The sequence below is a fragment of the Nicotiana tomentosiformis genome, chromosome 6 (assembly GCF_000390325.3).
Source record: "Nicotiana tomentosiformis chromosome 6, ASM39032v3, whole genome shotgun sequence".
Lineage (NCBI taxonomy): Eukaryota > Viridiplantae > Streptophyta > Magnoliopsida > Solanales > Solanaceae > Nicotiana > Nicotiana tomentosiformis.
Genome location: NC_090817.1, coordinates 122,653,403 through 122,659,807, shown reverse-complemented (window position 1 = coordinate 122,659,807; position 6,405 = coordinate 122,653,403).

The following is a 6,405-nucleotide window of genomic DNA, read 5'->3' as shown; positions in this document are numbered from 1 at the left end:
AGTCCATATTGAAGGATCGTGTTGCACGCCGCAACAGAGTTATGAAAAGTCCATATTGGAGGATCAGGTTTCACGCCGCAACAGACTTATTAAAAGTCCATATTGGAGGATCGGGTTGCACGCCGCAACAGACTTATTTAAAAGTCGACATACATATATATATATATATTGGGGGATCAGGTTGCACGCCGCAACAGATTTAATTAAAGGAATATATTGTGAGATCGGGTTGCACGCTGCAACAGAATTGAATGTGAATATATTGCGAGAGCGGGTTGCACGCTGCAACAGAATTAGTTGAAATGATAATGGATTATGACTGCTGAGTTGGCTTCAATTATTATAAATGAGTTACCTGTTTTATTTCTATTATTTGTTGTTGTCATTCATATTGCGTACAGGTTAATATAATTGAACCGCCTTAGCCTCGTCACTATTCTTCGAGGTTAGGCTCAGCACTTACCAGTACATGGGGTCGGTTTTACTGATACTACACTCTACACTTCTTGTGTAGATTTTGGAGTTGGTCTCAGTGGCGTACCATAGACTTGCTCGGATTTCAGCTATTCAGAGGAGACTTGAGGTATAACTGCATGGCGTCCGCAGTTCTGAAGTCCCCGTCTATTTTACTTTAGCTGTGTGTTTATTTCCAGACAGCTTTATTTTATTTAGACCTTTATTTGTATTATTCTAGAAACTCGTGCACTTGTGACACCAATTCTGGGATGGTATTTAGACACCGTTGTTTTTATGGATTATTTCACTATATTTCAAACCTTGCTTCCGCTTTTGGTTCCTTGATTATTAATAATGTAAAGATTGTTTAAAATTGGTTAATATTATTCTAACATTGGCTTGCCTAGCAAGTGAAATGTTAGGCACCATCAAGGTCCGAAGGTGGGAATTTCGGAGTCGTGACAGTTGGTATCAAAGAACTAAGTTACATAGGTCTCACGAGTCATTAGCAAGCTTAGTAGAGTCTGAAGGATCGATACGGAGACGTCTGTACTTATCTCTCAGAGGCTATGAAGTTTAGGAACAATATCACTTCTTTCTTATTCTGTCGTGCGATTTTATTCTATCATCGATGATTGAACCATTATACTCTTATTCTCTCGCAAATGGTGAGAACACGTAATACCTCTACAGATGGTCAGGGACCAGAACCCCCGATGGCAACTATGGCCAGAGGTAGAGGTCGAGGCCGAGGTGGTGCTAGAGGCCGAGGCAGAGGCCGAGGTAGAGCTCAGTCCAGAGCTCCAGCAGCTTCACCTGTTGAAGAACCTCAGGTGGACCTTCAGGAGGAGGTTCCAGTTCAAAATGTACCAGTTGGACCAGTTCAGGTCCGGAAAAGATTCATAGCCACTCCAGTACTCCAGGACGCTCTAGTCCGTTTGGTAAGTCTTATGGAGGGCGTGGCCCAAAATGGTACATTTCCAGTAGCACCAGCCGTCTCACAGGCTGGGGGAGGAGCACAAACTCCCACTACTCCCGCTCCGGAGTAGATGGCCCCCCAGAATCAGGCTCCAGCAGCCCCGCCAGTTGGGGTAGTTCAGCCAATTGTTGCGGCACAGATCGGTGATTGGCCCGTCATGTCTTTTGAGGCCTTATTGAGACTAGATAAGTTTACCAAGCTCTTTCCAGTTAACTTTGGTGGTACACCTTCTGAGGACCCACAAGATTATCTTGAACGCTGCCATGAGGTGCTGCAGAACATGGGTAGAGTTGAGACCAATGGGGTTGACTTTGCTGTATTTCAGATGACGGGTTCCGCCAAGAGATGATGGAGAGATTACACATTGACCAGACCAGTTGGATCGCCTGCACTTACATAGGAGCAGTTCTCTCAACTATTTCTGGAAAAGTTCCTCCATATAACACTGAGAGAGGAATTCCGCAAGCAATTTGAGCGTCAACAGCAGGGCAGTATGACTGTTACTCAGTATGAGTCCCGTTTTGTGAATTTGGCCCGTCATGCTCTCCTTTTACTACCTACGGAGGGAGAGAGAGAGTGAGGAGGTTTATTGAGGGACTCACTCACCCTATCATACTTCAGATGGCCAAGGAGAGCGAAAGTGAGATTTCTTTTCAGGCGGCCGCTAATGTCGTAAGGAGGATCGAGTTGGTTCTTGCACAAGAGAGAGGCCAGAGGTCCGATAAGAGGCCTCGTCAGTTTGGTGATTTTAGTGGTGCCTCGTCTGGAGGCAGGGGTAATTTTGGTAGGGGTCATCCTCCCAGACCATTTCATTCAGCACTTCATGTATCTCCCGGTGCTTCAGGGAGTCACGGTCCTATTATGCCTTACTCTAGGCAGCCAATATTCAGTGCACATTCAGCTCCTTTCAGTGCATCACCTCTCCAGAGTTACTACAGCGGTTATCCGGCCCATTTGGGTCACCTTGAGCTTCAGCAGCCACAGCAACAGGATGGGTGTTATGAGTGTGGAAACATTGGTCACATCAGGAGGTATTGCCCTAGATTAGCGAGTAACAGATCTCGGCAAGATTCTCGTACCATCATACTGGCACCTGTTGCTTCACCGCCTGCTCTGCCAACTAGAGGTAGGGGTCAGGCAGCTAGAGGTGGAGGTTAGGCCATTAGAGGTGGAGGTCAGGCCATTAGAGGTGGAGGTCAGACCATTAGAGGTGGAGGCCAGCTAGTTAGAGGCCGTCCCAAAGACGCAGTTCAGAGTGGTGGGGCCCAGCCCCAATTTTATGCTTTTCCAGCTAGGCCTGAGGCCGAGTCACCTGATGTTGTGATCATAGGTATTATTTCAGTTTGCCATAGAGATGCTTTAGTTCTATTTGATCCAGGATCTACATATTCCTATGTGTCCTCCTATTTTGCTTCATATTTGGTTGCGCCTTTTTATTCTCTGAGTGCTTCTGTGTGTGTATCTACACCGGTGGGAGACTCTGTTGTAGTAGATCATGTCTATCGTTCGTGTGTGGTTACTATTGTTAATCTTGAGACTAGTGTGGATCTTCTACTTCTTGATATGGTAGATTTTGATGTCATGTTGGGTATGGATTGGCTGTCCCCTTATCATGCTATATTGGATTGTCATGCCAAGACTGTGACCCTAGCTATGCCGGGGTTACCTCGGTTAGAGTGGAAAGGAACTCCTGGCCATTCTGCTAGCAGGGTTATTTCTTATATGAAAGCTCGGTGTATGGTAGATAAAGGGTGTCTAGCCTATTTGGCTTATATTCATGATCCCAGTGTGGATGTCCCTTCTATGGACTCAGTACCAGTTGTTCGTGAATTTCCAGAAGTATTTCCTGCAGATTTGTCGGGGATGCCACCCGACAGAGATATTGACTTCTGTATTGATTTGGCTCCGGGAACTCAGCCCATTTCTATTCTACCATACCGTTTGGCCCCGCCAGAGTGGAAAGAATTGAAAGAGCAGTTACAAGACTTGCTTGATCAGGGATTCAGTAGACCTAGTGTCTCGCCCTGGGGTGCACCAGTATTATTTGTAAAGAAGAAATATGGCTCTATGCGGATGTGTATAGATTATCGGTGGTTGAACAAAGCCACTATCAAAAACAAATATCCGCTGCCAAGAATTGATGACTTATTTGATCAGCTTCAGGGTGCCAAGGTATTTTCGAAGATAGATTTGAGGTCTGGTTACCATCAGTTGAAGATTAAGGCATCTGATGTCCCTAAACGTTTTTCGAACTCGGTATGGGCATTACGAATTCCTAGTGATGTCATTTGGGTTGACAAATGCCCCAGCAACATTTATGAATTTGATGAATCGTGTGTTAAAGCCTTATTTGAATTCTTTTGTGGTTGTATTCATTGATGATATCTTGATTTACTCCAGCAGTCGAGAGGAGCATGAGCATCATCTTCGAAGTGTGCTTCACACCTTGAAATATAATCAGTTATATGCCAAGTTTTCAAAATGTGAGTTTTGGTTAGACTTAGTTGCCTTTTTGGGGCATGTTGTATCGGCAGAAGGCATAAAGGTGGATCCTAAGAAGATTGAGGCTGTTTAGAATTGTCCTAGACCTACTTCAGTTATAGAGATACGGAGTTTCTTGGGTTTAGCAGGTTATTATCGTCGGTTCGTGGAAGGGTTTTCATTTATGGCAAGCCCATTGACCAAATTGACTCAGAAAGGTGTCCCATTCAGATGGTCAGACGAGTGTGAGTTGAGCTTTCAGAAGCTCAAGACCGCTTTGACTACGGCGCCAGTGTTGGTATTACCCACAGGTTCAGGACTGTATACGGTATATTGTGACGCATCTCACATTGGGCTTGGTGCAGTTATAATGCAAGATGGAAAGGTAATTGCATATGCGTCACGGAAATTGAAAGTTCACGAGAAGAATTATCTTGTTCATGACTTAGAATTGGCATCCATTGTTCATGCGCTGAAGATTTGGAGGCATTACCTCTATGGTGTCTCGTGTGAGGTATTTACTGATCATCGTAGCCTTCAGTATCTGTTCAAACAAAAGGATCTTAATTTGAGACAGAGAAGATGGTTGGAGTTGTTGAAAGACTATGATATCACCATTTTGTATCATCCCGGAAAGGCCAATGTGGTGGCCGATGCTTTGAATAGAAAGGTTGTGAGTATGGGTAGTTTTGCATATATTCCGGTTGATGAGAGGCCATTAGCTGCAGATGTTCAGACTTTGGCTAATCAATTCGTGAGGTTAGATATTTCAGAACCCAGTCGGGTTCTAGCTTGCACAGTCGCTCGGTCTTCTTTATATTAGCACATCATAGAGAGGCAGTATGATGATCCTCATTTACTTGTCCTTAAGGACACGGAGCGGCACGATGATGCCAAACAGGTTGCTGTGGGGGAAAATGGGGTTCTGCGAATACATGGTCGTATTTGTTTGCCTAATGTGGATGGGCTTTGTGAATTAATTCTTGAAGAAGCACATAGTTCCAGGTGTTCTATTCATCCAGGTACCGCCAAAATGTATCAAGATTTGCGGCAACATTCGTGGTGGAGGAGAATAAAAAAGGATATAGTTGCATATGTAGCTCGGTGTTTGAATTGTCAGCAAGTTAAGTATGAGCATTAGAGACCTGGTGGTTTGCTTCAGAAGTTAGAAATTCCTGAGTGGAAGTGGGAGCGTATCACTATGGATTTTGTTGTTGGGCTCCCACGGACGCAGAGAAAATTTGATGCAGTTTGGGTCATTGTGGACAAGTTGATCAAGTCAGCACATTTCATTCCAGTGGCAGTTACCCATTCTTCAGAGAGGTTAGCTGAAATTTACATTCGTGAGATTGTCCGCCTTCACGGTGTGCCCGTGTTTATTATTTCAGATCGAGGTACGCATTTTACCTCATATTTGTGGAGGTCTGTACAGCATGAGTTAGGCACGCGAGTTGAGTTGAGTACAGCCTTTCATCCACAGACAGATGGACATTCAGAGCGCACCATTCATATATTGGAAGATATGCTTCGCACTTGTGTTATAGGCTTTGGAGGTTCTTGGGATCATTTCTTACCACTTGCGGAGTTTGCTTATAATAATAGCTACCAGTAGAGCATTCAGATGGATCCATATGAGGCATTATACGGAAGGCGATGCCGATCGCCAGTTGGTTGGTTTGAACCGGGAGAGGCTCGGTTGTTGGGTACCGATTTGGTACAGGATGTCATGGATAAGGTCACGATTATTCAGGATCGACTTCGCACAGCTCAGTCTAGGCAAAAATGTTATGCCGACCGTAAAGTTCGTGATATTGCATTTTTGGTTGAAGAAAGAATATTGCTCTGGGTTTCACCTATGAAAGGTGTAATGAGGTTCGGAAAGAATGGATAGTTGAGCCCTAGGTATATCGGACCCTTTGAAATTCTTGAAAGGGTGGGTGAAGTAGCTTACATGCTTGCATTACCACCTAGTTTATCAGCAGTTCATCTGGTGTTCCATGTGTCTATGCTCCAGAAATATCATGGTGATCCATCCCATGTGTTAGAATTCAGCTCGGTCCAATTGGACAAAGATTTGACTTACGAGGAGGAGCCGGTGATTATTCTAGCCTGGCAGGTCCGACAATTTAGGTCTAAGAGTTATCATTCAGTTTGGGTGCAATGGAGAGGTCAGCCGGTAGAGGCATCTACCTGGGAGTCCGAGTCGGACATGTGGAGTAAATATCCACACCTTTTCTCCAGCTCAGGTATTTTTTTTCTAACTCCGTTCGAGGACAAACGTTTATTTTAGAGGTGGAGAATGTGATGACCCAAAATTTTATCTTTAAATTTAATAAGTAATTATGTGTTCTAAGACCTCGAAAAGTACCATTTATCATTCCTCGACTTGCGTGTACAGTCCAAAAAGTTTTTATACGAAAAATGAATTAAAATGTGAAATAGAGCTTTAAAACTCAAGTGAGTTGACTTTGGTCAACATTTATAGCAAA